Raw genomic sequence first — 10474 nt, 5'->3', positions numbered from 1 at the left:
GAGTTGTAGTAATATGTGCCTCAACACACTCAAATTCACTAGTGTAGCACTCATCTGAACATCTGCTTTCAACATCTAATGTGGACTCTGATATAGCTGGCTCACCTCCATATAGGTTATGTAATCTCTCCCACATCGCCTTAGCTGATATGCATGAACTGACTTTGACACTCACACTGTCTGTTAATCCATCCAAAATGATCTCTCTAACCTTAGAGTCAATAGTAGAGTCTACACTCCCATTAACCACTGCACTCCATAGATCATACCCCAATGAACCTATATGTGACTTCATCAACTTCCTCCAAAAGATAAAATCTGATCCATTAAAAATAGAAGCTCCAGAAGTAGACTTACTGAACCAAACACCTGATGCCATCTTCAACCAACCGGATCACTCTGAGCTGTTTAAGCTGCCTCTAGAGCCCTTGCTCTGATACCAATTGTTGGGTCCCGATTGACACTGAGAGGGGGGGTGAATCAGTGTGCCAAATATTTTTTCACTTTCCAACTGTACCCCTGATGTGGCAATCACTATTTTCACTTCAATAGCACAGTCTATTGATGCTGCCCAGAGCTGCTATGTATACTACTGACCATTCTTACTGTTGCATGAAACTTACTCACATAACATGTATTGCTGCCCAGAGCTGTCTTATAAACCTCACACAGTAATCACAGTCACATACATACACAGTCGTATGCACATCCACACTGCACCACCAAGTGGTCAGGTCTACCAGATGTACACACCCATTCTGCAGCCAAGCACTCCAATCCACAATACAAATACGAGCATACACATCCACAACACAAGAAATACGTGCTTCGGCCAGTTGCCTACATGCACGGAGTAATGCCCACTGTCGGGCTCAGCATTTACTCAATACTAATTATGACTGCACCCACAGCCAAGGGAACACATTCCCAGTTTCCACCAATGACATACAATGGCTAGATCTTCACCCTAGTTTTCTCAGAATGATCTGAGAGGCCGCACCCACGGCAAATAGGTTTAGGTAGTTGTACCTACCAAGGAACACATAGCCCCTGTGTCCAGCACCCACTGAACACGAATAAAATAAAGTTGGGCTTATAACAATGCCCTATAGTGAAGCACTCATACATGCAAATTTCCCCCAAATAGACTACAACTATCACTTAGGCATTTTATCAAACATCTTGCCTACAATGATTTATAATAATGGAAATTTGGCAAAAGTGAGGTTACCTTGGCAAGGAGTAACCGTCGGAGATGCAATAATGTCGATCTCCACTTGATGCGGACCACAATCACGTTGTCTCGGTGCCGCCAATGCTTCAACCCCGGTTGGCACTTGGGTTTCTTGAAGCAACTCACAAGAACCAAATTCTAGGTTCTTCTTCTTCTTCTTCTTTTTCTCCTTGTCTTTACTTTCATGGAGTAACAATGGCATTCACATTCACATTCACACACACACAAAGAGAGGAAAAAACTTCTTCTCTATTTCCCTCTTCTTCTCTTCTCTTCTATTTTCTTTTCTTTTCTCTTGGCAACAACCAATAGGACTTGCTACCTTGGTTTCCAGCAGCTTCCTAAGCCTCTAATGGTGGCTATGGATGAAGTGCAAGAGGATGGAAGTGTTTCATTCAAACATTTAGCCTTCCACGAGCTTCAACTCGTTTTTCCGACCACCTCAGCAACCTCTCTGCCTGATTTCTTCCCTCAGATGTGTAGAGCTCGGAGAGATGAAGAATCTCCAACTTGAATCACTCAAATCCGACTTAAAATGAGGGAGATATGACCTTTTGAAGTTGGAGCAATGAGATAGCCCGAAATGGAATCTTCGTACGGGTGGCGTAGGCTACACCGGCGGCGCGCGCAACAGGGGCGAAATCTGACCGTAGATCTCATATAAGAGATCTTATAATCCAAGCCGTCCGATTAAACCAACGGACAACAGATCCAAACCGTTAGATTTGAATCTCGATGACGTCATCATGACGTAGGCGCTGACATCGTCAGAAGTGTTGTCGATCTATGATTGGTTGCTTTTCCGGATTTTAAGGGAGCTTGTCTCCCACTCACAAAAGTGAAAATGCATATTGACCGTTGGATCCGAATCTTCCATGATGGCTTTAATCAGATTTCATGAGATCATTAAGATCGGAATCCTTTTTATACTTTCTATACACGCGCGAAACACAATAACATACCTTGATATAGTGTAGCGCCAGTGCATCAAGAATTATGCATCTAACCAATCAAATCCCACGCGCAAGCATCTATCTCGTCCATATCACACCAAAATCTCAGCAGCCTTTGGATGGGCATCAAGCCTACGTGGTCGAATCTTGGCCGTCCATTTCACTTCCCTTTACTCCTCTTTATTACAATCAAGCCCCTGCCTCCATATGTTTCAGTGCTTAAAGACCCCTTGCAACTCAGACCTTCAAAATCTTTAAATTACACAAAAGCCCTTTTGAATTTCAAAAATAAATTCCGAAAAATCCACCCAACACCGAGAGCAACTGATGGATTTTCGGTTTGGATTTTCGAACCGACTTTACGGAAACGCTTATAACTTTTTCATACGATATCCGATCGAGATGAAACGAAGTGCGTTGGAATCGTAACTGGATGCTCTACGACTTTTCAGAAGACTCAATCATCTGAATCATCCATGTAAAAAGACCAAAATGCCCCTACACCTTTCCAATGACATATCTTTCTCATACGGAATCGGAATGCGATGAAATCAGAACCGTTGGAAAGATTGTATTTTTTTCGTATTGTTACATGTAGAACGCTTCCTTTAAAAAATTCATCTTCAATGCCGAAACTGCCCTTGACTGCCATAAATGCCGTAACTTCTTCATACAGTATCGGAATGTGACGAAATCAAATGCACTGGACTAGGAAAATTACAATCTATATTCTTCATGAAGAACCGATCTTCCAAAAATGTCATTTTTATTGCCGAAAATGCCCTCGATCGTAAATAGGCCAATTTTACCAGTTTTGACCTAGAAACCCGCACCACCTATTAATGATGTATTAAACCACTCCATGCATACCAAGCTGCTCTGTTATCTCATCGGTGACACTGGATACTGCCATGTCATCATTTTCATTCACGTCAGCCAAACTGACCACGTCATCACCGCCACGTGGCCGAGTTGCCAACAAGGACAACCATAAAATAACAGTAAATACTTTGGGGGAAGGTCAGGAAACGGGCTCGACATCCTTGATTCAGGCAACTGCACCCCAGAAAGATGGTCCCGAAACAATTGAGGTAGTTTTGGATGACCTTCTGAGAGCAGTGATGGCATTAGCTGTGGGAGAGTAAATCAAGGAGCATGTTTCCCTAATCCACATAGGGAATGATACTAAAGATGATGAGTCAGGTATAATCAAGCTTCGAGCTCAGGAAATAGAGTATAATCCCATGGAGATATTCTGATCAATACATTCTAAATACTTCAAACATTTAGATGTGGACGCATTTAGTGACAATGAGGAACCCAATGAAGAAGATAGTGGAGAAGAAGATTCTGAAAACTGGGATGATGGTAATGACTAGAGCGCTGATGAAGATGATGAATCCGGATATTACATTCTAGGGGATCTAGGGGATACTCAGTATGTACCATCGGAGGAAATGACCCAACAATTAATCCAATAGATGCCATCCATTCAGCACTTTCAATCCGTATGGAGGACGGATCCATGTCAGATTCTAATAACAGTGAGGACCATAATCCGGAAGAACTCTTTGACTGTGTTGTAAATTCTATGGTGGCACTTGAAGAACAAATGATCAACATTTATGGACAATTGGATGCAATGGTGCTTCACTTGGAGGAAACAAGCAAGATGTTGGGTGAGGTAGCCATCAGTGAACGCTGCTATGCCGAACAAATGGGGAACCTTGAAGAAATAAGGGGGAAGACACACTGAAAGAAGCAATGGATGCAGGAATCTAGGGTCTTTCCAACTCAGTCAAGAAAGTGCGAGCCAGAGCTCTAAACATCTATGGAGGGCCTCGACTTCCTACTCCAATTTGGGAAGGAGAATCTGAAAATGAGGATGATCCCATGGTCGGAATAATCACCATAAAAAACAGTGATGATGAAGACCATCATCGTGAAGAAGTCCCCGAGTGTGATGGAAACTCGAAGCGGGAAGGAATATGAGGGGAAGTCCTTAGTGGTAGAGTAACAAAAACCAATGAGGCCGGAAGTAGCAACTCAAAGCAGGAGCCCGACAACCCTATTTTGGCCCAACTCAAGAAGGCGCAAGCTAACATATCAATTTGGGGGTTGCTAATGGCCTCTCCTTCACATCACGAGGTCGTTCTCAAATCCCTAACCAATGTACAGGTACCTATCGAGACTGATCCAGTACAGCTCTATCTATATAGTAGGGGCAACATATACAGTGCAGTCATTGATGTTCACAGATGCAGAATTGCCTACTAAAGAAACCCAGTATAATAGAGCTTTGCACATAATAGTGGAATGTCTTAACAAGATCGTCCTGCAAGTGCTCATTGACAATAGGTCTACCTAAATCTACTACCCTTTAGGTCGGCCAAAATTATCTATGTTAACATGAAAGAAATGAGGCCATCAAACTAGACAGTGCAAGCATATGACAATACCAAAAGGGAGGTCCTTGGAGTTCTCATTACAGCCATAATGATTGGGCTGGTAAAGTTTGACATTGACTTTCAAATTATTGATATACCGGCATCTTTCAATATGCTTCTAGGAAGGCCGTGGTTATACCAGGAAAAGGTAGTATCCTCTAGTCTCCACCAAAAAGTAAAGTTCATACATGAAGGGATGGTGATCACCATTACAGGAGAACCCGAGATAGTCAATACTTTGGCTAACATGGAGAAGGGAGAGGAGCAAGGGACTTCGATTCAAAATAGAAGGGACTTGTGCGGTCCTCGCCAAAGGAGCCTCCGAAGAGAATATCCCAGCCAATTATGAAGCAATCAGGAGTCCCCCAGTTAGTCAAATGATGAGAAACAAGCATTACTTCCCAAGAATGGGATTGGGAAAATATCACCAAGGCGTCTCAAAGGTTCCAACCATGTCATAAGTCGAGGAAGAAATGGACTAGGATACACACCTCAGCCTCCAGGCTCGGACAAAGGCAATAGTAGCAAAAATAAAGGAAAGGGCCACAATGTATTAAGGATGACTAGGAGGATAGTCACTTCTTATTACCCCACCCTCAATGGATACTTCGTGAAGGAAGAAGAAGATTTTCCCTTTTGTGAGAATGTTAAACCTTTGTTTGATGAAACTGTCGCTAAAATGCAACCAGGATTTGAAGTATTTTTTCAAGATGAGTTTGACTAGGTCACTCATAAATTGGAACAACTGCAAATGAGGGAAAGTGATCAGGACAACTACATCACTGTCATATCAAAATAGCATTGGTTGAAGATGAATTCTCTAACAATCCTGCAATGTCAATTCGGCTTAAGGAAGCGAGAAGTCCTCGAATCATCTTAAAAGGAGAATGGGAAGCAAATGTGAGACTTATTGGTCTTTGCATCTTCCTACCGATCTAAAGAATCACATTTACACTTTCCTACAAGAAACTGGTGCATAAGAGTTGCTCAAGATCAATCCCAAGCCCTTCCGAGGAAGAATCGTGTATGCCAAGGAAACAAAAGCACGAAGGATGATGGTCTGCGTGCATTGTGCCAGAGTCAATTACAAGAGAAAACCCTGGATACCGCTGATAAAAGCATCGAGTCAGTTGACGAGTCTAGAGTCAAGTCATCTGTTCATGATTATATGTCAATTTTTCCTCTTAAAAGAAAATTCTGAGTCCATGTATATCGAATCTGTGACTCCCTCCTTCATTAATGAAATTTCTGATTCCGAGTATGACTTGCCTTCTTTCTCTGATGATGATCTTAATGAATATCATAACTTAATAAAACAAAGCAAACCAAAGAAAGCCCAACCCATCCGTGAGGATACTCAGATTATTAATTTGGGAACTAACCAATGCCCTCAAGAGGTAAAAATTAGCACCACCCTGGATGAGCAAAGAAACAAAACAGTTGGTCAGCCTTCTAAAGAATTTCATAGAAGTCTTCACCTGGTCCTACGAGGATATATGTGGGATAGATCCCAACATCATGCAATACAATTTATCAACATATTCTGATGCAAATCTAGTCAAGCAAAAGCTCAGAAGAATGCATCCAGAATGGAGCAAGAAGATCAGAGAAGAGGTCATGAAGCAGTGGAATGCCGGGTTTCTATAAGTAGTAAAGTACCCTCAATGCTTGGCTAACATAGTGCCGGTTCCTAAAAAGGATGGTAGAGTGTGTATGGTGTCGATTTCCAGAATCTTAACAGAGTAAGTCCAAAAGATGACTTCTCATTGCCTCACATTGACGTGTTGGTCGACAATATTTCCAGACATGCTCTATTGTCATTTATGGATGGATTTTCAAGATATAATCAAGTGTGTATGCACTCAGACAATCGTGAGAAAATAGCCTTCACAACCCCATGGGGAACTTATTATTATAAAATGATGCCCTTTGGATTGAAGAATGTCGGGGCAACTTATCAAAGGGCAGCTATAGCCATCCTACATGATATGATGCACAAAGAGGTGGAAGTCTACATGGACAATGTGATAGTGAAGTCCAGGTGCCGACAGGGGCATGTCCCCTCATTAAGGCGATTTTTTGAAAGAATCAAGAAATATCAGTTGAAGTTGAACCCCAAGAATTGTGTATTTGGGACAACAGTAGGGAAACTATTGGGAATCTTGGTGAGTGAAAGAGGCATCGAAGTCAACCATGTCAAGATCATAGAAATTCAAGAGATGCCCATGCCTCGTACTGAGAAGGAAATATGAGGATTCTTGGGACATATTCAATACATCAGCCTGTTCATAGCCCAACTGACTATAATTTGCGAACCCATATTCAAGCTGTTAAAAAAGATCAACCCAATGAGTGGAATGACCAGTGCCAGCAAGCTTTTGATAAGAAAAGGGATATCTTATAAAGCCTCTCATATTGACACCTCTGGTGGAGGGAGAACCACTTCTCCTATACTTGTCAGTTGGGGAGTATTCCATGGGCTCCTTGCTAGCTCAAAAGAAGATGGAAAAAGGGTAGAACATGCCATATACTACCTCATGTACACGTCTCTAGAAAGAACTTGTGCAACATTAGTTTGGGCAACAAAAAGGCTGAGACACTATATAGTAGCATGTCCAGTCTAGTTGATCTCAAGAATGGATCCAATAAAGTACCTGTTTGAGAAACCTGCTCTCACAAGAAGAATGGCCCGATGGTTACTGTTGCTATCATAATTTGACATCACTTATGTCACCCAGAAATCCATCAAAGGGCTAGAAATTTTCGACCATTTGGCAACTCATCCCACGGAAGATGAAAGAGTCTTGGATGATAATTTTCTAGATGAATAAATCACAGCAATCGAAGAAGGCACATCGGATGAGTGGCAATTATACTTTGATGGGGCATCCAACCAGAAGGGGTGTGGTGCAGGAGTACTACAGACACGCCAGATGGCCTCCATTTACCCTCTTCCTTCTGTCTTGATTTTCCTTGCACTAACAACATTGCCGAATACAAAGCCTGTGCGTTAGGACTAGAAGTCGCTTTGACGATTGGGGTAAAAAAGATCAAGGCATATAGGGATTTATCCATTGTTATCGGTCAAACACAGGGAAAGTGGAAGACTAGAGATGAGATGTTGAAGCCATACCAAGAACATTTGGAGGAAGTGATTGGACACTTTGAAAAGATATCCTTTGAATACTTTTAAAGGGACAACAATCTCTTTGCATATGCTCTTGCAATATTGGCTTCTATGGTAGAGTGCAACCCTATGGCTCAGGTCTAACTGTTCCTAGTGGAGCAAAGCAAAACCATATACCAAAACTCCGTGAACTCTCTCACTATAGATGGCCGGTCCTGGTTTGCTCACATAGTGAATTTCATCAGAGAAAGAAAGTACCCTCCCGAAGCTACGGAAGGAGAAAGAAAGTTTTAAGAAAGTATGCCACTGAGTTCACCCTCCAAGATGATCTATTATATAAAAGATCTTATGACTAGATACAGTTGTTGTAGAAGAAGATCAAGCAAGGGCTATCATAGAAGAAATTCATCAAGGCCTTTGCAGACCTCATATGAATGCCAAGATGTTAGCCAAGAAGGTTCTCAGGCTCGGATACTATTGGAATATAAAGAAAGCAGATTGTGTGGACTTTGTAAAGAAGTGTCATAAATTTCAGATATTTGCTAACATCATAATATTCCACCCACATAATTGCATTCAATTATTTTTCCTTGGCTCTTCTCAACATGGGGCATTTATGTTATAGGAAAAATCAATCCCAAAGCATCTAATGGGAACGAGTTTATCCTACTAGCCATTGATTATTTCACCAAGTGGGTGGAAGCTCAGTCATATGCAGTACTCACATCTGTCAATGTGGCACAAATTTCATCCAGAAAAATATCATTTGCCAATATGGGGTACCCCAGGAGTTGATCTCGGATCAAGGATCTCATTTCTAGGGCAAAACTGATAGAATCTGCACTAAGTTTGGCATCAAAAGGCACCGGTTCACCACCTACAGGCCACAAACCAATGGAGCGGTAGAGGCAGCTAATAAGATCATCCTTCAAAAGATGGTTGAGACTCACAAGGATTGGATAGACAAATTACCATATGCCTTGTAGGCATACCGGAATTCCATATGATCCTCGACTGGGGCAACTCATTTTTCCTTAGTGTATGGGGTAGAAGCAATGCTACCAGTAGAGATCCTAGTACCATCTCTTAGGGTACTTTTGGATAGCCATTTACCTGAAGGAGAGTGGGTGAAGGCTAGGCATGACGAGCTCAACTTTTTAGATGAAAGACGAACGAAAGCCATGGACAACCTAAGAAAGTATCAATTGAGGATGGCTAGAGCATTCAACAAACATGTCAATCCCCGCCACATAGTAAAAGGCAAATCGGTTCTCCAAGAACAAAGGGCTCCCATTCATGTTCCAAGAAAGTTCAGGCCAAACTGAAGTGGCCCATTCACTGTCAAAGAAATCCTGCTAGGCAAGGCTGTGAGACTCATGGATCTCAATGGCAATGAAGTGTCTGGACTGGTCAATATGGATCAACGCAAGAGATATATTATGTATAAGAGGGTGGACCACCTGAACTACACTAGACTTGATTCCTCTTAAGGGATACGTAGGTAACTTGACCTGTGCAAGTGCGGTTTCGATAACCTCCAGGCAACGGGAAAGTTTTTAGATTAATAATCAGGGTACCTAAAAGATCATCATCATAGCTTGTTTCCCCAAGAATCGCCACTTGGCATATCTAACCGTCGTGTATCCGTCACTCACCCATGGTCCTTCTAGTCGTTATCAAGAATTAAATCTCCTAAAGATCGCCACCCGGCACCAATAGTCAAGGCTAGTCCATTTGCCACCGTTGATTGGTTCAAAAGAAAGAAAAAAATAGAAAAAAGAAGAGAACTCAATGCAACAGTGGTAAGAGTTTGGTAGTATCATTAGTCAATGAGTAATACTTTAAAGATTATCCCTTCATTCGTTTATGATGACTGCAGGAAAGACCATGGACTCTTTGGATGCGACATTGAGAAAATGGACCTTGGACATGAACATTGAAACACCCAGACTGCTGAAATCTATGAACGTGTCAATGGTCAGTAGGATTGGGTGTGTAGAGTTGCATCATCACTTACTTGATCAGGTAACTCAACATTGGGATGCCAACCTCCATGTGTTTCAATTCGGAGCGGTTGAGATTTGTCCAATCCTAGAGGAACTTCAAGCTTGTATGCTCTATTTGCCCAAAGGAAGATTGATTCAACCATCATTGAAGAAGGACTACTCATGTGGGGGAAGGAAGAAATGAAGCAGTTTGTCAACTATGGGAAGATTGACATTTTGAAGGTGGCCAGGATCTTCACCAAATAATTGTCATTGGGATGAATCCACCAGCAAAGATCACAGGACGCTTATCTATTTTGCATGTTGGTTTGCTCTGTTCTTCAAACTCCCAGAAGTGGGGCACTGCTCGTCCTGGTGGAAGTAAGGGTGTCAATCGGTTCGGCTTCAATTATTCGGTTCAATTTCGATTCGGTTCCAAATGATGATAAGGTGGACCATAATCAAATCGAGAACCGACTCGATTCTGTATTTAGATACTCAAACCGATTCAATTCGGCTCAGTTTGGTTTTGATTCCAATTCGGTTCTAGTATGCAGTTTTAATTCGGTTTTATACCTTGGTTTTAATTCGGTTATGAAAACGGTTCCACTTTTGAACCATGATAGTGATGGACCAAAGGCCATAATGGGCTCAAGTTATGGGCCTTATGTCCATTGCTAACTCCAAAATTATATTAGTTTGAAAATATGTGATGATAAATTGCCAAA

Source organism: Macadamia integrifolia, chromosome 8, assembly GCF_013358625.1.
Source record: "Macadamia integrifolia cultivar HAES 741 chromosome 8, SCU_Mint_v3, whole genome shotgun sequence".
In the NCBI taxonomy this organism is placed as follows: domain Eukaryota; kingdom Viridiplantae; phylum Streptophyta; class Magnoliopsida; order Proteales; family Proteaceae; genus Macadamia; species Macadamia integrifolia.
The sequence above is the reverse complement of the archived record's forward strand: the minus strand, read 5'-3'. Positions refer to the sequence as shown.